This window comes from Coregonus lavaretus, assembly GCF_964263955.1.
Source record: "Coregonus lavaretus genome assembly, chromosome: 7".
NCBI lineage: Eukaryota > Metazoa > Chordata > Actinopteri > Salmoniformes > Salmonidae > Coregonus > Coregonus lavaretus.
In genome coordinates this window covers 9964370-9990208 of record NC_139994.1, presented here as the reverse complement: position 1 = coordinate 9990208, position 25839 = coordinate 9964370, and the positions used below count along the sequence as shown (strand labels likewise).

General features: G+C 42.3%; 1 pseudogene across 1 annotated transcript; it reads left to right on the top strand.

Annotated features, from left to right (window-relative positions):
- Positions 1-25581, top strand: LOC311131881 (putative acyl-CoA dehydrogenase 6; annotated as a pseudogene). The gene is made up of 4 exons: positions 1-152; positions 12801-12924; positions 13466-13595; positions 25450-25581. The product of its transcript is annotated as a putative acyl-CoA dehydrogenase 6 (transcript).
- Positions 25582-25839: the final 258 nt, after the last annotated feature.

Sequence of the window (25839 nt, the reverse complement as noted above, 5' to 3'; positions counted from 1 at the left end):
ATGTCCATGTGTATGTCACCTTTCCCTCTTTCCTTGTCTGTGTCAACGATCATCGATCAGGAGATCAACTCCTATGTTGACCAATGGGAAGCAGAGGGAATATTTCAAACTCCTTGGAAAAGCCGGGTTTCTGGGTGTCAACAAGCCAGTTGGTACGAATTACACACTTCCCCTTTTCCTCCAAATTATTTCCCCTTCTCCTGTAATTACTCATTCAACTTTTTCTGAGTTCTGAGATATTTCTTTGCCTGATTCTGATTAATTTGTGGAAAATTATGCTTAACCTATTTCACCCACTTAAAAACGTTGTCAGTTAAATGCACTTCCCTTTGAAGAGAAGGATGGCTCATATCAGACGACGAAGATGTTTTAATTAATCTAGTGTTTTCATTAACAATCACCTGAATCGGAGTGAGATGAGGAGCAACGGAAGTCTATTGTGCTTCTGTATGGTGAAGCCTCATTCCCGGTGAAAGGGTCTCGATAGATAAAGCAGCAGCAAGCGATAATGGGTTCCTCATAGACCCCTGAGTGCCGGATGTGTCAAACTATGCACTGCTCCTCATCAAAAGTCAACAAAAGAACCTCTCAAGGTCTAGCGTGAGAAAATGAAGTTTAGTAATTTCGTTGCATACCAGACTCAAGATGATACAGTCCTAAGATTACTCATCATTTTCATAAGAAAAGTTAAAGGTGCACTATAAAGAAATCGCTCTAACATTTCCTGGTAGCTAAAATTCTAATAGTTCGCCTAATTTCAGTTTATGTGACAAAACAAGCAAGTATAGTGTCATTGTACCATCTAAACCACTGTGAAATATATTTTCCATAACCCAAAATATTTTCAGCTGTTTGACGCAGGTGTACAAAACCAAAAGTAAAAGAGCTAAAAGGAAACTTAAGAACGGGAAGCATAGAAATAGCGCACATAGAAAATATATACCGCTTCTTAGACTTGCTTTCAATGAGAATGACAGATCTATAACTCACATTTCAATGTGAATTTGGTCAGGTCACCCAAAAACGTACATATCAAATCAAATTTGATTTGCCACATGCACCGAATACAACAGGTATAAACATTACCGTGAAATGCTTACTTACAGCCCTTAACCAACAATGCATCTATTTCTTAATAAAAACAACAACAACAAAAAAGTGTTGAGAAAAAAATAGCAAAAGTAAAATAAAATAACATTAGGGAGGCTATATACAGGGGGGTACCGGTGCAGAGTCAATGTGCGGGGGCACCGGCTAGTTGAGGTAGTTGGGTAATATGTACATGTGGGTAGAGTTAAAGTGTCTATGCATAAATAATTAACAGATTAGCAGCAGCGTAAAAATATGGGGTGGGGGTGGGGTGGCAGTGCAAATAGTCCGGGTAACCATGATTAGCTGTTCAGGAGTCTTATGGCTTGAGGGTAGAAGCTGTTGAGAAGCTTTTTGGACCTAGACTTGGCGCTCCGGTACCGCTTGCCATGCGGTAGCAGAGAGAACAGTCTATGACTAGGGTGGCTAGAGTCTTTGACAATTTTGTGGTCCTTCCTCTAACACCGCCTGGTATAGAGGTCCTGGATGGCAGGAAGCTTGGCCCCGGTGATGTACTGGGCCGTACGCACTACCCTCTGTAGTGCCTTGCGGTCGGAGGCCAAGCAGTTGCCATACCAGGCAGTGATGCAACCAGTCAGGATGCTCTCGATGGTGCAGCTGTATAACTTTTTGAGGATCTGAGGACCCATGCCAAATCTTTTCAGTCTCCTGAGGGGGAATAGGCTTTGTCGTGCCCTTTTTACAACTGTCTTGGTGTGTTTGGACCATGATAGTTCGTTGGTGATGTGGACACCAAGGAACTTAAAGCTCTCAACCTGTTCCACTACAGCCCCGTCGATGAGAATGGGGGCGTGCTCAGTCCTCTTTTTTTTCCTGTAGTCCACAATCATCTCCTTTGTCTTGGTCACGTTGAGGGAGAGGTTGTTATCCTGGCACCACACGGCCAGGTCTCTGACCTCCTCCCTATAGGCTGTCTCATCGTTGTCGGTGATTAGGCCTACCACTGTTATGTCGTCGGAAAACTTAATGATGGTGTTGGAGTCGTGCCTGGCCATACAGTCATGGGTGAACAGGGAGTACAGGAGGGGACTGAGCACGCACCCCTGAGGGGCCCCCGTGTTGAGGATCAGCGTGGCAGTTGTGTTGTTACCTACCCTTACCACCTGTGGGCGGCCCGTCAGGAAGTCCAGGATCCAGTTGCAGAGGGAGGTGTTTAGTCCCAGGATCCTTAGCTTAGTGATGAGCTTTGAGGGCACTATGGTGTTGAACGCTGAGCTGTAGTCAATGAATAGCATTCTCACGTAGGTGTTCCTCTTGTCCAGGTGGAAAAGGGCAGTGTGGAGTGCAATAGAGATTGCATCATCTGTGGATCTGTTGGGGCGGTATGCAAATTGGAGTGGGTATAGTGTTTCTGGGATAATGGTCTTGATATGAGCCATGACCAGCCTTTCAAAGCACTTCATGGCTACAGACGTCAGTGCTACGGGTCGGTAGTCATTTAGGCAGGTTATCTTAGTGTCCTTGGGCACGGGGACTATGGTGGTCTGCTTGAAACATGTTGGTATTACAGACTCAGTCAGGGACATGTTGAAAATGTCGGTGAAGAGACTTGCCAGTTGGTCAGCACATGCTTGGAGTGCACGTCCTGGTAATCCATCTAGTCCTGCGGCCTTGTGAATGTTGACCTGCTTAAAAGTCATACTCACATCGGCTACGGAGAGCGTGATCACATAGTCATCCGGAACAGCTGGTGTTCTCATGCATGCTTCTGTGTTGCTTGCCTCGAAGCGAGCATAGATGTGGTTTAGCTCGTCTGGTAGGCTTGTGTCACTGGGCAGCTCGCGGCTGTGCTTCCCTTTGTAGTCTGTAATAGATTTCAAGCCCTGCCACATCCGACGAGCGTCAGAGCCAGTGTAGTACGATTCAATCTTAGTCCTGTATTGACTCTTTGCCTGTTTGATGGTTCGTCGGAGGGCATAGCGGGATTTCTTATAAGCGTCTGGGTTAGAGTCCCGCTCCTTGAAAGCGGCAGCTCTACCCTTTAGCTCAGTGCGGATGTTGCCTGTAATCCATGGCTTCTGGTTGGGGTATTACGTACGGTCACTGTGGGGACGACGTCATCGATGCTCAATCAATCAATCAATTTTATTTTATATAGCCCTTCTTACATCAGCTAATATCTCGAAGTGCTGTACAGAAACCCAGCCTAAAACCCCAAACAGCTAGTAATGCAGGTGTAGAAGCACGGTGGCTAGGAAAAACTCCCTAGAAAGGCGAAAACCTAGGAAGAAACCTAGAGAGGAACCAGGCTATGAGGGGTGGCCAGTCCTCTTCTGGCTGTGCCGGGTGGAGATTATAACAGAACCATGCCAAGATGTTCAAAAATGTTCATAAGTGACAAGCATGGTCAAATAATAATCAGGAATACATCTCAGTTGGCTTTTCATAGCCGATCATTAAGAGTTGAAAACAGCAGGTCTGGGACAGGTAGGGGTTCCATAACCGCAGGCAGAACAGTTGAAACTGGAATAGCAGCAAGGCCAGGCGGACTGGGGACAGCAAGGAGTCACCACGGCCGGTAGTCCCGACGTATGGTCCTAGGGCTCAGGTCTCTCAGTTGGCTTTTCATAGCCGATCATTAAAGAGTTGAAAACAGCAGGTCTGGGACAGGTAGGGGTTTCGTAGCCGCAGGCAGAACAGTTGAAACTGGAATAGCAGCAGGGCCAGGCGGACTGGGGACAGCAAGGTGTCATCATGCCCGGTAGTCCTGACGTATGGTCCTAGGGCTCAGGTTCTCAGAGAGAAAGAGAGAACGAGAGAATTAGAGAGAGCATACTTAAATTCACACAGGACACTGGATAAGACAGGAGAAGTACTCCAGGTATAACCAACTAACCCCAGCCCCCCGACACATAAACTACTGCAGCATAAATACTGGAGGCTGAGATGGATGAAGCCAGTGACTGATGTGGTGTACTCCTCAATGCTCTCCGAAGAATCCCGGAACATGTTCCAGTCTGTGCTAGCAAAACAGTCCTGTAGCTTAGCATCTGCATCATCTGACCACTTTTTTATTAACCGAGTCACTGGTGCTTGCTGCTTTAGTTTTTGCTTATAAGCAGGAATCAGGAGGATAGAGTTATGGTCAGATTTGCCAAATGGAGGGCGAGGGAGAGCTTTGTATGCGTCTCTGTGTGTGGAGTAAAGTTTTTTTTTCCTTTGGTTGCACATTTAACATGCTGGTAGAAATGAGGTAGAACGGATTTCAGTTTCCCTGCATTAAAGTCCCCGGCCACTAGGAGCGCTGCCTCTGGATGAGCGTTTTCCTGTTCAGTTATGGCCTTATACAGCTCATTGAGTGCAATAAGATACTCTTCCTCAGGTGAGCAAAACCTCAAGACTTTATTAGTATTTGATTTTGTGCACCAGCTGTTGTTTACAAATACACTCCTTACAGCTTTAAGGAGTGCTTAGTATGTAATTCTGGCTTTGGCCCACTCCAATGAATATGTGGAAGCGAGTAGCTGCCATATAGTGGTGAGTGTATATACAGTGCATTCGGAAAGTATTCAGACCCCTTGACTTTTTCCACATTTTGTTACGTTACAGCCTTATTCTAAAATGTATTAACTTGTTTTTTTCCCTCATCAATCTACACACAATACCCCAAAATATCACATTTACATAAGTATTCAGACTCTGTACTCAGTACTTTGTTGAAGCACCTTTGGCACCGATTGCAGCCTCGAGTCTTCTTGGGTATGACGCTACAAGCTTGGCACAACTGTATTTGGGGAGTTTCTCCCATTCTTCTCTGCAGATCCTCTCAAGCTCTGTCAGGTTGGATGGGGAGCGTTGCTGCACAGCTATTTTCAGGTCTCTCCAGAGATGTTCGATCGGGTTCAAGTCCGGGCTCTGGCTGGGTCACTCAAGGACATTCAGAGGCTTGTCCCGAAGCCATTCCTGCGTTGTCTTGGCTGTGTACTTAGGGTCGTTGTCCTGTTGGAAGGTGAACCTTCGCCCCAGTCTGAGGTCCTGAGTGCTCTGGAGCAGGTTTTCATCAAGGATCTCTCTGTACTTTGCTCCGTTCATCGTTCCCTCGATTCTGACTAGTCTCCCAGTCCCTGCCGCTGAAAAACATCCCCACAGCATGATGCTACCACCACCATGCTTCACAGTAGGGATGGTGCCAGGTTTCCTCCAGACGTGATGCTTGGCATTCAGGCCAAAGAGTTAAATTATGGTTTCATCAGACCAGAGAATCTTGTTTCTCATGGTCTGAGAGTCCTTTAGGTGCCTTTTGGCAAACTCCAAGCGGGCTGTCATGTACCTTTTACTTAGGAGTGGCTTCCATCTGGTCACTCTACCATTAATGCCTGATTGGTGGAGTGCTGCATTTACATTACATTTACATCATTTAGCAGACGCTCTTATCCAGAATCGAACCCACAACCCTGGCGTTGCAAACACCATGCTCTACCAACTGAGCTACATCCCTGCCGGCCATTCCCTCCCCTACCCTGGGCCAATTGTGCGCCACCCCATGGGTCTCCCGGTCGCGGCCGGCTACGACAGAGCCTGGATTTGAACCAGGATCTCTAGTGGCACAGCTAGCACTGCAATGCAGTGCCTTAGACCACTGCGCCACTCGGGAGGCCATGGTTGTCCTTATGGAAGGTTCTCCCATCTCAACAGAGGAACTCTGAAGCTCTGTCAGAGTGACCATTGGGTTCGTGGTCACCTCCCTGACCAAGACCCTTCTACCCCGATTGCTCAGTTTGGCCGGGTGGCCTGCTCTAGGAAGAGTCTTGGTGATTTCAAACTTCTTCCATTTAAGAATGATGGAGGCCACTGTGTTCTTTGGGACCTTCAATGCTGCAGACATTTTTTGGAACCCTTCCCCAGATCTGTGCCTCGACACAATCCTGTCTCCAAGCTCTACAGACAATTCCTTTGATCTCATGGGTTGGTTTTTGCTCTGACATGCACTGTCAACTGTGGGAACCTATATAGACAGGTGTGTGCCTTTCCAAGTCAATCCAAGTCAATTGAAATTTACCACAAGGGGACTCCAATCAAGTTGTAGAAACATCTCAAGGATGATCAATGGAAACAGAATGCACCGGAGCTCAATTTCGAGTCTCATGGCAAAGGGTCTGAATACTTATGTAAATAAGGTATTTCTGTATTTCTATTTAATAAATTTGCAAACATTTCTAAAAAACAGTTTTCGATTTGTCATTACGGGGTATTGTGTGTAGATTGCTGAGAAAAAAATAATCAATTTTAGAATAAGGTTGTAACGTAACAAAATGTGGAAAAGGTCAAGGGGTCTGAATACTTTCCGAATGCGCTGTATTTTCCAACTGTGAATGTGTGTAGTCACATCCCACAACAGCTGTCAGTCGCATCGCCATTCTAAATGCCGTCCTCTACTGCCTGCAGTGTCACTAAGAAAAAAATATGAGACTTTCATTCAAATTTGTATCTACACTAAACAAAAATATAAACGCAACAATTTCAACGATTTTACTGAGTTACAGTTCATATAAGTAAATCAGTAAATTCAAATAAATACATTAGGCCCTAATCTATGGATTTCACATGACTGGGCAGGGGTGCGGACCTTGGAGGGTATAGGCCAACCCACTTGGCAGCCAGGCCCAGCCAATCAGAATGAGTTTTTCCACACAAATTGGCTTTATTACAGACAGAAATTCTCCTCAGCTGTTTAATCAGCTTCTTGATATGCCACACCTGTCAGGTGGGTGGATTATCTTGGCAAATGAGGAATGCTAACTAACAGGGATGTAAACAAATCTGTGCACAAAAGCTTTTTGTGTGAATGGAAAATGTCTGGGATTTTGGATTTCAGCTCATGAAACGCGGGACCAACACTTTACATGTTGCGTTTATAATTTTGTTCAGTGTATATGATATGAATAAGACGGCTGAGAATTTAAAGTGATGATTCATTCCAAAATGTATGTCACGCCCTGGCTCTGGGGACACTTGTATGTTGAGCCAGGGTGTGCGTTTCATTTGTTTATCTAGTAGTTGCATTTCTATGTTGGCCAGATTGGTTCCCAATCAGAGGCAACGAGTGTCAGCTGGTGCTGGTTGTCTCTGATTGGGAACCATATTTATACAGGCTGTTTTCCCACAGTTGTTGTGGGATCTTGTTTCTAGTTGGTTTGTGTTAGACCATGAACTGTCACGTTATCGTTTTGTTTATTTTGTCATAATATCGCTAAATAAAGAGTATGTTTGCCTGCAACGCTGCGCCTTGGTCCTCTGTTCCCGACGATCGTGACAATGTAGTTTTGTCAAGATGTTTTCAGACCTCAAAAGTGGGCGAGATTGGTTCAAGTCGCACTACACACCAATCTCGATCCAAATACAGTATATCAACCCCAAATTAATAGAAACGCAACTCATCTCGACATTAGTCGCCCTAGATGTCAAAACATCTAACAAATATTGATTTTGAAGTCAACTACTTCTTTAACAATAGAGAATAATGCAGTGGGTGTCGTTGGTCTTGGGCCCTGTGGGGAAATTGGCTCATAAATCTAGCTAGGTAAGAGAAGAGTGTTGACTGCAAAGCCCTTCAGCATGATTATTATTTATCATTTTTATTTAACTTTTATTTAACTACGCAAGTCAGTTAAGAACAAATTCTTCTTTACAATGACGGCCAACCAAAAGGCAAAAGGCCTCCTGCAGGGACGGGGGCTGTGATTAAAAAATATATATATAAATATAGGACCAAACACACATCACAACAAGAGAGACAACACAACACTACATAAAGAGAGACCTAAGACAACAACATAGCACGGCAGCAACACACGACAACAGGCTTAGGCCTGCACTGCTGGGATGGAGAACAGCTGGATTAGAGAGAATGGGGACTAGGAAGGCTGTCCTAGACGCACCACATTACCAGATGGTATATTAGATAACCCCTTTATAGTTTAGCCTACACTGTAAGAGACACCGCTGAGATGAGACACATGTTGCTAGTAGCCTACATTTGGCACTGATAGGGATATACGATACCACTGTTAGGCCTACTTGTGTTATTATTGTAGCTATATATTCAAGAAGACAACGGGAGTCGAGGATACACTTTTTGGAACTTTATCTAGACTTCATCAGAACAAACATTACAGGAAATCTCTCTCTCTCTCGCACTAGCTTACATGCCCACATCCAAAAGGACCTGTCAATCACAAGCCTTGTGGGCATATCCCAGAACATCTATTTCCCTTCTTACATTACTATGCATGGCCAGTCGAACACAGCACAGTGGAGTGTTGCCCTCTGTCATGTCCTCTGGCTGTCTTTCCAGCAAAAACAAATTTCTGTGGTTTGGCATGTCATTGTGGATTCACACTAATTCACAAGGATTGGGTTAAATGCAGAAGACACATTTCAGTTGAATGCATTCAGTTGTACAACTAACTAGGTATCCCCCTTTCCTGTAAGAATTTCAAAACACTGTAGCGTAAGTGATTTGTCAGTTTTATCTCTGTAGTTTTCCTCGTAATACCAAATGTTGGTCTCCCGAAATGTGCCTCCAGAAATATTTTGGGTATGTATTGCCTAATCTAATCTAATGTGATCATTTCCAAATAGTTAGTAGTATCTTCTGTGTTACCCTGAATGGCTGTACAATAGAGATTAGGTCTGTCCCCAATATAAAGATTGTCTATCTGCATCACAGTGCTAGCTGTGCCACCAGAGATCCTGGTTCGAGTCCAGGCTCTGTCACAGCCGGCCGCGACCGGGAGACCAATTGGGCGGAGCTCAATTGGCCCAGCGTCATCCAGGTTAGGGGAGGGTTTGGCCGGCAGGGATATTCTTGTCCCATCACGCACTAGCGACTCCTGTGGCCAGGCAAAGTGCACAATGACACGGTCGCCAGGTGTACAGTGTTTCCTCCGACACATTGGTGCGGCTGGCTTCCGGGTTAAGCGGGCATTGTGTCAATGGTGGATGGTGTTCCCCGGGTGATGAGAGGTGTTGGGTTTGCGCCAGACATAGCGTTTTCCTTCATGGCCAAAAAGCTCAATTTTAGTCTCATCTGACCAGAGTACCTTCTTCCATATGTTTGGGGAGTCTCCCACATGCCTTTTGGCAAACACCAAACATGTTTGCTTATTTTTTTCTTTAAGCAATGGCTTTTTTTCTGGCCACTCTTCCGTAAAGCCCAGCTCTGTGGAGTGTGCGGCTTAAAGTGGTCCTATGGACAGATACTCCAATCTCCGCTGTGGAGCTTTGCAGCTCCTTCAGGGTTATCTTTGTTCTCTTTGTTGCCTCTCTGATTAATGCCCTCCTTGCCTGGGCCATATGTTTTGGTGGGCGGCCGTCTCTTGGCAGGTTTGTTGTGGTGCCATATTCTTTCAATTTTTTAATAATAGATTGAATAATGTTCAAAGTTTCAGATATTTTTTTTTACAACCCAGCCCTGATCTGTACTTCTCCACAACTTTGTCCCTGACCTGTTTGGAGAGCTCCTTGGTCTTCATGGTGCCGCTTGCTTGGTGGTGCCCCTTGCTTAGTGGTGTTGCAGACTCTGGGGCCTTTCAGAACATGTGTATACAGTGGGGGAAAAAAGTATTTAGTCAGCCACCAATTGTGCAAGTTCTCCCACTTAAAAAGATGAGAGGCCTGTAATTTTCATCATAGGTACACGTCAACTATGACAGACAAATTGAGAAAAAAAATTCCTGAAAATCACATTGTAGGATTTTTAATGAATTTATTTGCATATTATGGTGGAAAATAAGTATTTGGTCACCTACAAACAAGCAACATTTCTGGCTCTCACAGACCTGTAACTTCTTCTTTAAGAGGCTCCTCTGTCCTCCACTCGTTACCTGTATTAATGGCACCTGTTTGAACTTGTTATCAGTATAAAAGACACCTGTCCACAACCTCAAACAGTCACACTCCAAACTCCACTATGGCCAAGACCAAAGAGCTGTCAAAGGACACCAGAAACAAAATTGTAGACCTGCACCAGGCTGGGAAGACTGAATCTGCAATAGGTAAGCAGCTTGGTTTGAAGAAATCAACTGTGGGAGCAATTATTAGGAAATGGAAGACATACAAGACCACTGATAATCTCCCTCGATCTGGGGCTCCACGCAAGATCTCACCCCGTGGGGTCAAAATGATCACAAGAACGGTGAGCAAAAATCCCAGAACCACACGGGGGGACCTAGTGAATGACCTGCAGAGAGCTGGGACCAAAGTAACAAAGCCTACCATCAGTAACACACTACGCCGCCAGGGACTCAAATCCTGCAGTGCCAGACGTGTCCCCCTGCTTAAGCCAGTACATGTCCAGGCCTGTCTGAAGTTTGCTAGAGTGCATTTGGATGATCCAGAAGAGGATTGGGAGAATGTCATATGGTCAGATGAAACCAAAATATAACTTTTTGGTAAAAACTCAACTCGTCGTGTTTGGAGGACAAAGAATGCTGAGTTGCATCCAAAGAACACCATACCTACTGTGAAGCATGGGGGTGGAAACATCATGCTTTGGGGCTGTTTTTCTGCAAAGGGACCAGGACGACTGATCCGTGTAAAGGAATGAATGAATGGGGCCATGTATCGTGAGATTTTGAGTGAAAACCTCCTTCCATCAGCAAGGGCATTGAAGATGAAACGTGGCTGGGTCTTTCAGCATGACAATGATCCCAAACACACCGGCCGGGCAACGAAGGAGTGGCTTCGTAAGAAGCATTTCAAGGTCCTGGAGTGGCCTAGCCAATCTCCAGATCTCAACCCCATATAAAATCTTTGGAGGGAGTTGAAAGTCTGTGTTGCCCAGCGACAGCCCCAAAACATCACTGCTCTAGAGGAGATCTGCATGGAGGAATGGGCCAAAATACCAGCAACAGTGTGTGAAAACCTTGTGAAGACTTACAGAAAACGTTTGACCTGTGTCATTGCCAACAAAGGGTATATAACAAAGTATTGAGAAACTTTTGTTATTGACCAAATACTTTTTTTTTCACCATAATTTGCAAATAAATTAATAAAAAATCCTACAATGTGATTTTCTGGAATTTCTTTTTCTCATTTTGTCTGTCATAGTTGACGTGTACCTATGATGAAAATTATAGGCCTCTCTCATCTTTTTAAGTGGGAGAACTTGCACAATTGGTGGCTGACTAAATACTTTTTTCCCCCACTGTATATACTGAGATCATGTGACAGATCTTGTGACACTTAGATTGCACAAAGTTGGACTTTATTTAACTAATTACGTGACTTCTGAAGGTAATTGGTTGCACCAGATCTTATTTAGGGGTTTCATACCAAAGTGGGTGAATACATATGCACGCACCACTTTTCCGTTATCTATTAGAATTTTTTGAAACAAGTTCTTTTTTTCATTTCACTTCACCAATTTGGACTATTTTGTGTATGTCCATTACATGAAAATCTATTTAAATGACAGGTTGTAATGCAACAAAATAGGAAAAACACCAAGGTGGATGAATACTTTTGCAAGGCACCGTATGAAGGCTTCATTAAGCCTTTAAAGTTGTTGTGCTATAGTGGAATCCCATCCTGTAACAACACACATGCAAGGGATATCTACGGCTGACATTGTTTTGTCCTGTAACAACACACATGCAAGGGATATCTACGGCTGACATTGTTTGCTTTCCCTCGCTCCACTATCACGCCCAGCTATTTTGCTAAAACTCAGTCGAACCTTCTGCATTTCCAACTGTCTATATTATCCTCCACGGGGTTCCAGGCCTGTCACACATTTATCTACAAACAGTTTTTTCCCTGGCTGCAACATTCTGAAAGCCATTTGGCATGTGAATCTGACTATTCTGTCTGGAGAGGAGAGGATAGAACACTCTGGTGTCAAAATGTTCTTGTAGTTATTCATCCTGGTCATCATTAGTGTCTGTGTCTTTTTATCCTGCGTCTGATGTTTTGTCGAGGTTTGTGATGTTTATGAAATCCGACAGAGGTGTCAGACTGTTGTAATTTTCCCATTGAATTACTGTCTGGTTCCATTCGGCAGATTAGAGCTAGTTGATTAATGTAAATTGTCCAATTTGATATTCCAGTGAGATTTATTTTCTCTTTTTTTTTACATTAAAGCATTTTGTTCAGATAGCTTGACAAATATATGGGCATCAGAACTGCAGAGAAAGTCTGTATTGAAACATAAAAGGGGTGCATTAACATGGATGACCTTTACTGAACATTTAAAAGATTGCTAGTTGGCCTTCAGCGCTCTCTGTCTTATGTGGAAACTGCCCACTCATTTCAAGCTGGGTTAGGTAATAGATAAACAAAGAGAAAAGAAAGGGGGAGGTGTGGAGTTCCCTCTGTGAGATAACTGACAGTTAGGTGGTTTAATAATTTAAGAATATATACATATATGGACAAGCAATGACAGAGTGGCATGGACTAAGATACAGTATAATATTATAGAATAGAATACAGTATATACATATGAGATGAGTAATGCAAGATATGTAAACATTATTAAAGTGACTAGTGTTCCATTTCTTAAAGTGGCCAGTGATTTCAATAGGCAGCAGCAGCCTCTAATGTGCTAGTGATGGCTATTTAACAGTCTGATGGCCTTGAGATAGAAGCTGTGTTTGTATGTTATGTGTCCTGGGTGAACGATCCCTTTCAGAGGGTATTTGTATGTTATGTGTCCTGGGTGAACTATTCCTATAACAGTGTTTGTGTTTATGTGTATGGGGGTCTGGGCCTGGACTTCAGCTACAGTATTGCCGTGTCAGAGGAGCTGGGCTACATCCGCTGTGGACGCATCCTCATGGGAGTCCAGACTGACATGGCAACACCTTCCCTGGCCAGGTAAGGTATATACTGCATCCATCTGGCCCATAGCTATGCTGTTTTCATTATGAGCCAATCAAGAATGTTTATTTGAATCTCTATGGTAATTAGCCTCTATTTATTACACACACACACACACACACACACACACAAACATTTATAAAGTCAAGCATTTGTGAAGAGACAATTACAGACAACCAACTCATCTGAGTTTCAACATGCAACACCAACGATCCAAAACTAAGGCTCAGTGACTTCTAGAAGTATTCTAATAGATACATATATCATGTTGTTAATGATGAGTCAATCAGCTGTATGTAGGCTATTCATTGTACATAGCAAAATAAGCTTAAAGGGATAGTGTGAGATTTTTGGCAATTAAGCCCGTTTTCTACTAAGATAAACTATTGAATTCCATTTGTATGTCTCCACCTGCAGTTTGAAAGAAGTTGAAGGTAGTTTCCGAGCTAGTGTGTTAGAGCAATGACTGGAAGTCTACCAGAACAGTTACTCGAACAGCTCTTCAACACCATTGTCTCTGTGTGTTGTGGGACTGTAGGTTTGGCTCTGCAGAGCTGAAGAAGGAGTTTCTGCTGCCCTCCATAATGGGAGACAAAATGAACTGTCTGGGAGTGAGTGAAGTGGGAGCTGGTTCCGATGTTGCTAGTACTTTATTTAGCATCACACTAGTATTTTATTATGGCCTGACTTCCGCTCCCTCTAAAGCAGATTCTCAGTAAGCACTCAACCACTCAGGCCGGAAAAGGAAGCTCTGAATCTGTTTCTACTGCAGGTGACTTTAAAGCACCGGCATGATTAAAACACTCTCAATGTCAAATGATAGCATGAAAATAACAAATAGATATATACAGTATATATATATATACACACTACCGGTCAAAAGTTCTAGAACAGCTACTCATTCAAGGGTTTTTCTTTATTTTTACTATTTTCTACATATTTTCTACATTTCTACATCACAACTATGAAATATCACATATGGAATCATGTAGTAACCAGAAAAGTGTTAAACAAATCAAAATATATTTTATATTTGAGATTCTTCAAATAGCCACCCTTTGCCTTGATGACAGCTTTGCACGCTCTTGGCATTCTCTCAACCAGCTTCACCTGGAATGCTTTTCCAACAGTCTTGAAGGAGTTCCCACATATCCTGAGCACTTGTTGGCTGCTTTTCCTTCACTCTGTGGTCCGACTCATCCCAAACCATCTTAATTTGGTTGAGGTTGGGGGATTGTGGAGGCCAGGGCATCTGATGCAGCACTCCATCACTCTCCTTCTTGGTAAAATAGCCCTTACACAGCCTGCAGGTGTGTTGGGTCATTGTACTGTTGATTCCATATGTGTTATTTCTACAATGTAGAAAATAGTACAAATAAAGAAAAACCCTTGAATGAGTAGGTGTTCTAAAACTTTTGACTGGCAGTGTATATATATATATATATTTAATATATCATGTTATCTTATCCCTTCTTTCATCTAATTCAAAGCAGGGAGAAAATTCAAGGCCTGCCTATCTGTTTACCTAGACTGATTTGGAGAATAAAGAATAATTTATGTTCTGTTGAGAGTAATGAGTGATATCACGCCAGGCTTTACTCAGTCTCCGATCAATTGTTATTCTGTACTATAGATCTGTCCTCATTGAAATTGTATTTCAACACTTCTACCGCAGTGTTCCCGAAACAGTGTGTCATGGTTGATTCCTTTTGGGTTGCGGGTTATGATAGGGGTGGGTCACAGTTGTTTGGAAAAGGTTGTTCTACAGAACTTGGCGTCATATTGGGTTAAGATATCATACAGCGTCATGGATCCAAGAAGATCTGTTTCTAATATTTAAGCTGTGGCAGCATGGATCAGGATAAAACTGGAACTGACAAACTGGAATTAGAATTACATATATTAAGAGTACAGTCCGAAAGCAGTGTCACTCTCTCTCTCTCTCTCTCTCTCTCTCTGTGTTGCTCTCTCTCTCTCTCTGTTGCTCTCTCTATCTCTCTCTCTGTTGCTCTTGTAGTGTCGAGATAACGATGCTGAGATGCTGTGATGACAAGAAATCCGCTGACACTGTCCTTGATTATAATAGTTTTATTACATCAAAGATTTCAGCGTCAATTTACAGACTCCTGCAGACATCTGGAGAACAACTTCCCCAATCTCTAATATGTTGTTCCTCCCCGTCCTTTGTTTCAACCATGGTATTTATATCCTGTAACATGATATGGGTGGTTTCCCCATAAACCAATCCCAGGACTTCACATAACAGACTTCCTCTGTTTTAGGGGGCCCCTATAGTAATGCTTTCCAGATGCTTCCGTAAGCTGAGTCAACTTCCTCTAACACACCATTTGCAAACGTCAGCAAAGTCATAAACTGTTTAGACTCTACATATTTCCCCCCTTCGAGACTAATTCAGTCTCGAAAACAAAAAGAATAGGATTATGACAAATAACAATTTTTCTTATTGAGTAACTTTAGCAATAAACCAAAATGTATGGAGAGTAAACACATTTTTCTACGGAGTGTAAATACATTTTTATGAAATATGAACAAATCTTTATGGAGTGTGAGAGCGAAAAACCTGTCTGGCAGCTTTCTTTCCAAATATCCATCAATCAATCAAGACAGTAACATTCTCTCACGGCCCCTCTGCCCCAGGCAACCACCTAAGTACTCCAGATCAATTCATAAATCTTTATCAATGCATTTTAAACTATGATGCAATTGAATACACATGAAAGCCTCAGAAAATCAATCAAAAAATGTCCACATTCAGGCTGGTCGACCCATCGGACCCTCCTGTGGATTCTCTCTGTCCCTGCCTAGACCCAATATCCCTAAGCATCCACGAAATAAACAAAAACATCTGAGATCCCCACATGTACCCAACAACAGAAAATATCATTCTTCAAAAATTAATACAGAAAGAATATGACACAAATGATGTATTACACATGCAAATATGTCTATATATCATTGCAGACACTGGAATGTAGTCCACTACACTGCATCTCCTCAGCAGTGTCGACTTTCAATGCAACGTCGATGATGGAATCTGAACATTTCTACACCTTCCTTGTTCCACTTCCTCCAGTCCATTCATATTGTCCATGTTTGAGTATTTGAATCCCCTCTACACATTCCCCCATATGCTTCTGGAAGAAAAGAAAAGACCAAACAGTATATTTTGCAAAACACCACATGCAAATTAAACATCAATATCAACAATAATATAAAAATGATATATAAAATGAATCACATTCCATTTCCCCCCTTTGATTCATAACAAAATACTAAATATCACAATAATATGTAACAACATGTGAAAAATGATCGGATATTCAAAATGGATATCTATCCATCAATACTCCATCCAGTCCCACTTGTTCATCTCCATCTAGATCAGTAACAGTTAACAACAGCATCTGAGTGTTGTCTCCAGGCATCACAACTCCAACCCATCTCAATATCATAGCCTTCGCAAAAAGTCAATAACAAAGTACAAAAGCAAAACATCACACACAGCGCTATAAGAGCTGCCACTAAAATCTGAACTATCACTGCTCCCACTGGGCCTAACTGATCTTGCAACCAAACCTTCGCTGACCATCCAGCTCCTTCAGATCTACCAAACGCATCCCTTATATTCTTCAATGCATCTATAACACTAGTGATATTATCGGAACTATCGGGAATCAAAGTATAACAATCATCCCCCTTCAAGTTCATAGCCAAACATAAGCCACCTTGTTTTGCTAAAATATAGTCAAGAGCCATGTCATGTTTCAAAAGCGTCAGTCTGTACACTTCTTTGAGTATTTGACAGAAGGTTAAACCCTCTTATCGTTTCATTTGCAAAACCCTGCAAAGTATAGGTAATATTATCTATGTGATCTGCCAAAAATGTTACACCATACCATGGAAAAAGTCCAAGTCCCCACTTCTCTCCTAGACTTATCCTACAATGGTAGGCTTCCAGACTATGACATTTCTCCATTTCCCTTTTCACCCTATTTCCAGACCTAGAATCAGATTTATCTGTATCCGGTGCTTCCCCTCTTTGAATGGTAAAAACCTCATATGGAAGCTTCAACGTCGACATGTAACAACATCCTGTCCATCCATAGGGTAAGAATATATATGCTCTTTATCACCACAAACCCACCAAATATCTCTAAAATTCCCAATAGTCACATTGCCATGCAAAAGCTGATCTTTCACCATCAAAGTCTTGCTCTTCTTACTAACTGGAACATAAAAAGTTACATTATATTTCTCATTACTAACCTTACGTTCATGCTTACCCAAAGTCATCATATAATCATCACAATTTGATATTCCCATAAACATACCCTGTCCATCATTATTTTAACAAAAACAGCTTTTAGCCCTCACGGGTTTCACCTCCCATGCTTCAGGAATCGCTGTTAACTGATTTTCCTTCCCGTCTAACAAATTCACATAGGGTAATTCATTTAACCAAGAACACTTAAACCTAGGCCTAAACAAATGCTTCTACAACGACATTATTATATCTGTTAATGATTGTTGCTGATACAACAGCCATGATAAAGCATAAGATTGACACGTACTTGATAGAGGTTGAGCCACCTTCTCTAAGATTGAACCCCATGTGCCTGGTGCTGGAATTCTCAACAGACATGGACCCTCAAGATTCCTCACTGATCTTACAGAATGAGTGAACTGCTGGAACCAAAGATTCCTACCTGCCCATCCATCTTTAATTTGCAAAACAGAAGAATCAAATCCATATACCTTCCATTTAGTTTCTCTCTTCCCTAATGAGCGGTATTGATCAGATATATCTTCTTGTCTTCCATCAAAATTAAAGAACTCATCCTTTACCTCCAGGATAGTATTCTTCACTATTTCAGATGAATCTACATCATTCTCTACTACCATCTGCTCTCCTATTTCAACACTATCCTTACTACCCTTCACAGCACTCTCCATCCGTATCATAAACTTCTGAGTCACTCTTACTACATCCTTAAGTTTCAGAAAAGTTGTTGTTGGTGTCTGTGTCACATTTCCCAAATTTATTATTGCCATCGTAACATTAATCTCTTTCAAAGTTACTGTTAAAATAGTTGCTTTAGTTGATGTATTAACACTCTTAATTATTTCCAGTAGCAAAGCGACAGATGTCCTCTGTGTATTATTTACTGTTGGAGTGGCTACTGTAATATACTACTCCTTAATAGATGAAACAGCTTCTACTTCTGGTCCTGATAACAACCCTTCTTCTCCATAATTATCTCTCCACGTGGGAGGAATGTCACCACCCCCACTCCTTCTCTCACATCTACAAGGAAGATGAGCTGTACCACCCATCCTAACCCTAATGACAGTCTTTTCTTCTAAAATTGGTGTTGGAGCGATTTTCTGAGGCTCCATTGTAATCAAATGTGATACATTTATAGCTTTAATAACTGTCAATGTTGAAAGAGTTGAATTGCTTCTCACTGTTGTTGCATTAGGCTGAAGTGTTGATGTCATTGTTGTTGATTCATCTATTTTCCCTACAGCTTTGAGCTCTTTACTTGTATTTCCATCTATCACCACTAGTCTCACTACATTAACTCTCAGTCCCAACTCTAATCCCTCACTTTCAAACTGTGGATTATAAAAAATACATTTATAATCACCTTGATCCTCCTGCTGGGAATTGTACACATAGAGACTGCAATCACCCTCAATCTTCATTCTTCTCTTATCATTCAGCAACGCATACTTTCTCAATGCAACTGCTCCTAACAGATCTAAACTCCTACCATATCTATCTTCCCACTGAACTCTAAATTTCCCTTCACCACTGTTCTCTCTCTCTCGTGCACTTACATTGAAGCTGAGCTGACTTTCCTAGAGTTACTTCAACTCTAGTTTTCATAACTTTTTAGTCTGACTTTTTCCCCAATTTTTTCAAAAACCATTTCACTGATTTATCCACAAATTCCTTCCCACTATCTGAGGATATTCCGATCGGGAAGTCCCCACCTGCTTATGACTTCTTTACACAAGAACTTGGCAATCGATTGAGCATATTTTAGCTTAGTTGGACATCCTATGCACCTCTTGGTGTAGGAATGTAACCAAGAATAACAGTCACACCCCTGCGAACATTATTTTTCAGACAGATTGTGCACCTGCCTATGACATAGTCAACCTGTTCAAGCAAATATGGTGCCCAAAAACCATACTCCTTTGTGATCTTTCTCCTAACCTCCCCCATTGCAACATTAGCTAACCCATGTGCTTCCTGAATCATCAGACCTAATAGGTCTAGAGGCCCTACTATCAACCCCTCATGGTTTCTCCAAAGACAACAAAGGATTGTTACTCTGAGGATTTTTTATTGTCTTCAAAACACCTGCTTTTGAAAGTCCTTCAATTTATGGTTCAATCCCTTGGATTGCTTCATCTTTTAATGGATACTGATTCTTCCAAGGAGGTCTGGCTCCTGGTCGAAGTTCAACTTTCACCTTAATTGGGCTGATTTCACAAGTCCAATATCGGTACTGTGTTGAGACCACAAACATTCTTGAACTTGTTGCAACATCTCCTCTTTCATAGGGTCTGAATCCATCTTCACACTGCAAATAGATTCATGTGTCATCCGTACAGTTTATGGCTCTCCTTGTCCTTGAGCCAAATCATGGTCCTCTGTAGCTCAGCTGGTAGAGCACGGCGCTTGTAACGCCAAGATAGTGGGTTCGATCCCCGGGACCACCCATACACAAAAATGTATGCACGCATGACTGTAAGTCGCTTTGGATAAAAGCGTCTGCTAAATGGCATATTATTATATTTTGAGAAATCGCTGATCTTCACTCCTCCAAATCCCCAAATTCTCTTTCATCAGTACGAAAACAACTGTCTCTGCTTCTGTCATCATTTCTCCTATTTGCTTCTGCTCATAGCCTTCAGAAACCAACAAGGTCACATGTGGCACACTCTTCTCAATCTCAAATTCTTTATCCAGATAATCGTCTGTGTTTATCTTCATAGCTGCTCCTTGTGGTCCTAAAATTATTCAACATGAGCTGAGTTGAACTTTCTTTGGTTGATTACTCAACCAGTCCTCTGAGTTCGATTGGGCAGCATTCTTGAAATACTTGAGCTTACAATGAAATTGATATTCCGGAAGCCTCGCATCTGGCATATTTTTCCCAATGAATTTCTCCCATATCTTAGCCTGCTTCAAAAAATCTTCACTGAGATTTCCAATCCAGAATACTGTAGAAGAATCCATCTCTGTCATCATCAACAATTGGTAAACCTTTTCCTTTGGCACTTCTACCAGACAGCCGTCTGGTGTACATTTTATTGTACATTTCAACTTACACAATGCATCTCTTCCCAACAATGCAATAGGTGTATGTTCTGATACCAGTATGGGTATTGTAATTTTCTGATTTTCATAGCAGTGCTCAATTGGTTCCGCAAGAGGAATCAGCTGTTTCACTCCCTCAAATCCCTGTCCTAATTAGTTGATTGGTCATAGTGAGATGTGTAACGTCTTCAGGCCCAACACAGATAAAAGCAGCTCCGCTATCCGCCATCACTTCCAATGGTCGGTTGTTTATTTTCACCTCAATTGTTGGATCTTTTTCCCGGTCCTGATGCTACCAGCTGACACCCCCCTTTCGGATCTTCTCGGCACCCCTAGAATCCTTGCTCCAGGCCCCTATAAGGGTTCACCTGTCCTCCAGATGATCTTGACTGGCCCCTGTATCTTCCTCTGAAATTCCCTCTGGTGTTTCCTCCTGGCCCATTACACTCACAGCAAAGTCACCAACCTGTCCACAATTATAACACACTTCTGAAGATTGTTGGAAGTATGGCTTAAATCTTCCTCCTCTTCCTCTTCCTAAGCCTTCTTGTCCTCTTCCTCTCCAATTCTGTGTCTGTCCAGAAACTGTCTATGGATATGAAACAACTTGTACCACTATTGGTGGCTGGTACAATTGCGGTTGGAACTGGTCCAGTTGAAGTTGTGGCAGTGATTGTTGATTTGGTGCACACTGATTCTGCATAACCAAAGCTTGTTTCTTCTCCTTCTTATTCTCCACCAGTTGTATTTCATTGAGTTTTCTGAGAGTTTATTGGTCCTGTTCTTTCTGGTTGTGTTCCTTTTTCCTGTACAGATCCACTTGATGGGCTATATGATCTATATCTCTTTCTATTTCTTCTGTGCTAGTCATTGTAGAATAAAATCCTCTTGAATATGAAACACCTTTAATCTCCAAATCTTCATCGCTTTCTCCATCTTCACTTTCATCAGAGATCGAATCTCTTACTTCTGTCACGGTTTACTAAGCCAGAACCCAGAAGCAGACCAGGACAAGGTGAGTTGAAACGAAGGTGAGTATTTATTTAACAGATTCAAAAAACGATGTAGAATAATCCAGGGGACAGAGCGGACGGCGGAGATGAGTTGGTGGAGGTGCAGTGGTAGATCCAAGAATGGCTCGGCAGCACCCGACAACCAGGCAGGGGTTGGGTGAAGGTTCCGGGAGATTGACTGCAGATAGAAACAAAACGGAGGTAAGTACACGGCAAGCCAACAAGGTGCAAAACAACAAAACTAATGCTAGAAACTCCAAGGCTGATACACTGACAAACATACTGTTCATGGCTAACGATCCGGCAGGGAATGGATGTCAGGTCAGGGCTTAAGAAGGGTGATGATCAGGACCAGGTGTGCAGACCGCTGATGAGATGCAGGTGCGGTTAATCGGGAGATCTCCCGCCTAGCAACGTCGCCCGGCAACCAGGCCGGGAGCGTTCACGAACCCTCAGGAAACTGGAGATTCCGAGCAGAAAAATGGCAACACAGGCAGGAACCGACTCAGGATGCAGGGTTCATGACAACTTCTTCTTCCAACTTCCATCACCCCTTCTTTCCTCTCTTGCCAACCTCCAACTGATCACAGGGTCATATCCACCCATGATCTCTTCTGAATCACTCTGATCATCATCATCATCATCTTCCAAGTTCCATCCTCCTGAACCTCACTCCACCCTTAGTTTCCAGACATCTCGTTTTCTTCTTACTTTTGGAATTTTGGATTCATCTTTATGGTCGTTTCTGCTTTTGCTCTCTCTATTATACAAGCACTTTCATTATGTTGATGACGTCTGGGTTAAGAGTCCCTTCCACTGGCCATGGTTGTTCAATGTCAGGCCAACGTTTATTCCATTTTCCAGATAACCTTGCAATACCATTAACTAGAGGATTACTATTTTCTACTACATCAACAGGAGTAATTACTTTCATAGTTTTGATGTCCTTTTTCCCCATTGTAACAACTCTTTTATATTCCTTTATTGTGAATTATTTTATTATTATTATTATTTTAAACCAATTAATTTGTAAACCAAAAATACTTTAGACTATGTAGCTTATGTTTCCCTCCTTTTTTTTCTTGTCCAAATTAATTAAACAATTAATCAATTAATCAATTAATCAATTAATCAATTAATTTATTAAATTTTATTAAATTTTATTTTATTTTACCAAATTATTGATTAGTGGCAATCTTACCACATCCGATCAGGAAAAGTAAAGGAAAGTAGTCAACTTCAGAGCAATCCAAAAAAGAAAGACCTGTAATTCAGCAACACTACAGCACTCACAAACCAATTACTTAATAAGCACCCAATTACCTTAATTTTACAGAATAATGTCAGTGCTGGATTTCCAACTCAAATCTAATCGAACCAACTCATTCACAAAAAACTCCAATGTGCAATTCTTAATTACATCAATTGATCAGTCTGTTGCCAAGTCCCTGTCAAATTGTCACAACATGAAATATGCTAGGCACACACAATATCCTCTATGGGAAGGTAAGTTTTGTGAACATAACAGTACTGGCCTTGATTGGACTGGATCCGTTGCAGCACACACTGTCGCGTGACGTACTCGTCAGCACCTTCTCTCTCTCTCTGTCTCCTCCTTCTCGTCTCTCATATCACAGAAGAACAAAGGAACAGACAAGAATGTAGTATTTTATGCACTCACTGGGTTATTTCAACCATGCAATACCCTTTTAGAAATACCTATGTTCACACTCGCGCTAAGAAATAAGCAAACAGCTTAACTCAGGAATATCATAAATAGCTCAATAACATTTTATTTTATTTATTTATTTAATTATTTTTATTTTTAATCCGTCACCATATCTCTCATTTATAAATTCAATAGATCTCAATCAAATAGTTTCATCGTTACGCAACAACCGATTTAACAAACAGAATACTTTATTTGTGTGTAAGTCTCCCCCTCCTTCTCTGTCTGCATGTCACAGCAGCTCAGTGCAGGCAGGGGAGTGGCATATTTGCTCTACGTAACTCTAAACTCATAAAATCCCACACATGCGTAGTTCATTCACCAGTGCGATTTCAGAGTGAGAAGAGCTCTCTGTCAAGGGGTGCTGAAGGTGGGTGTGGTGTATGAATCAGGCGCAGGACGCAGAGGCTCAGTCCAAAGGCTTTAGTGCAATATTCATAAAAGACAAAAGCACAATAAGCCCGAAGGCGAATACACGGCGCACACAGGCGACAAAACAAACGGCGCACAAACATGTGCAAAATAACCTCTCCAAAACACTGGAGGGAAATAGTAGCTCCAACACGAAACAGAAGCGCAATCACACACAAACACAGACACACACAACGAGAACTAAATAGGACACTAACGAGGACTAACTAGACACAGGTGTACAACATCAAGACAAAACCAAACGAACATGAAACATAGATCGGTGGCAGCTAGTACTCCGGGGACGACGACCGCCGAAGCCTGCCCGAACCAGGAGGAGGAGCAGCCTCGGCCGAAACCGTGACACTCCCAAGCAGCTCTCTCCAAGCTAAACAACAGAGTAGACAGACCAGCTGTTCCTCCATTATTTCCCCAACACAGACTAACAGTAACACTTAACAGAACTCACAAACCAACACAAAACATAGACAACAAATCCTACTTCGAAGTTACTTATCTTTACTTATCCTAATCTACAGATTTATAGTTATTTTCTTATCCATTACAAATAATCGTCCTCCCAGTGGCTCATATATAGTTAACAATTATTAAATGTTCTCTTTTTATAGAGACTCATAAGATTTTAACCTTAACTAACATATTTCCTTACAAAAAACTAAAACCCCTGTTGTCATAGCCTTAGTCGACACACAGCAGAGACCTCCCCTTTTTTTTCACACACGCACAGGCTCTCTTTTCTCACACACACACACAATTTAAGAGGAATGTATCCGTTCCTACGGTCCTCTAAAGCATGCTACCGTCTTTCCTTATTTTTCATTGTTCCTAAATTCATGCTACCTCGAGTTTGCAGATATACAATGAGAGGTTACATCGAACATATACCTCGTCAACTATAAGTCGAGGGGTAACTTGCAACCGAATGTATCTACCACAAATTCCAGTCCCCAGAACTGACCTTAAAAATCAACCTAGTGAGTTTTCAGGATTTTCGGCCCATCCTAATGATCGCCTCGTTTGAGGGCTTTCATAGATCAACGACGTCCTAATTAGTATACATTTTCCTTAGTTCCTGGCCTTATTCCTTCATTCTATTCAAGCCAAATATCCCTGTGCCAAGTGTTATCAATTCCTATATACACTCCCCCCTGTTTGCGTTGCTTTCAACGCAAACAAATTTAGAAATTTAGAACGGATTCTCATCACACAGCAAATAACAGCAAAGCGTACACATAAGTCCTTTGACGGTGCAGTCTTTCAACGCACACACACACAAGCACACGAACTGACCAGCACCCAAAGTATGTGAGAAAGCTCACCGTATTTGCATGCCTCTTGAGCGGGAGTCAGCTCGGCGCCCATGAATGGAACGCTGAGAAAAGACGCAACACGGCCCAAATTCCTCGTCGCCATTAATGTAGTGTCGAGATAACGATGCTGAGATGCTGTGATGACAAGAAATCCGCTGACACTGTCCTTGATTATAATAGTTGTATTACATCAAAGATTTCAGCGTCAATTTACAGACTCCTGCAGACATCTGGAGAACAACTGACCCAATCTCTAATATGTTGTTCCTCCCCGTCCTTTGTTTCAACCATGGTATTTATATCCTGTAACATGATATGGGTGGTTTCCCCATAAACCAATCCCAGGACACCACATAACATACTTCCTCTGTTTTAGGGGGCCCCTATAGTAATGCTTTCCAGATGCTTCCGTAAGCTGAGTCAACTTCCTCTAACACACCTTTTGCAAATGTCAGCAAAGTCATAAACTGTTTAGACACTACACTCTCTCACTCTCTGTTGCTCTCTCTCTCTGTTGCTCTCTCTCTCTCTCTCTCTCTCTCTCTCTCTCTCTCTCCCCCTTGCCCTCGCTCTCTGTCTCTCTCTCGCTCTCACTCTCGCTCTCTCTCTCGCACTGTTTCTCTGTCTCTCTCGCTCTTACTCTCTCTCTCGCCCTCTCTGTCTCTCGTTCTCTCTCTCCTCCAGATGAACGCGGTGCATAAAGGGGATGAGTATGTGGTAAACGGTGGTAAGATGTGGACCACCAACGGCACCCAGGCTGACTGGATGTGTCTCCTGGCCAACACCAGTGATCTGTCTGCCTATGAACTCTCCTAGTGAGACACACTGACATATACTCTGGGGGCTTTCCCCCTTAGTTCGGTTCATTTGGACTGGTGTGAAAACTCTATCCACACTCGGGAGCACACTAAACAACGCAGCGTGGTTCGCTCAAAAAGGGTGGTCTCGGTCCGATTCCATCCGTACCGTACTGCAGGTGAGAACACAGTCCGGACCAAACACAGGAAAATAACCTGTATTATTTGTTGTTTGACTGTGAGCATTTGATGAAATGCACACAGTACCATAACTTGA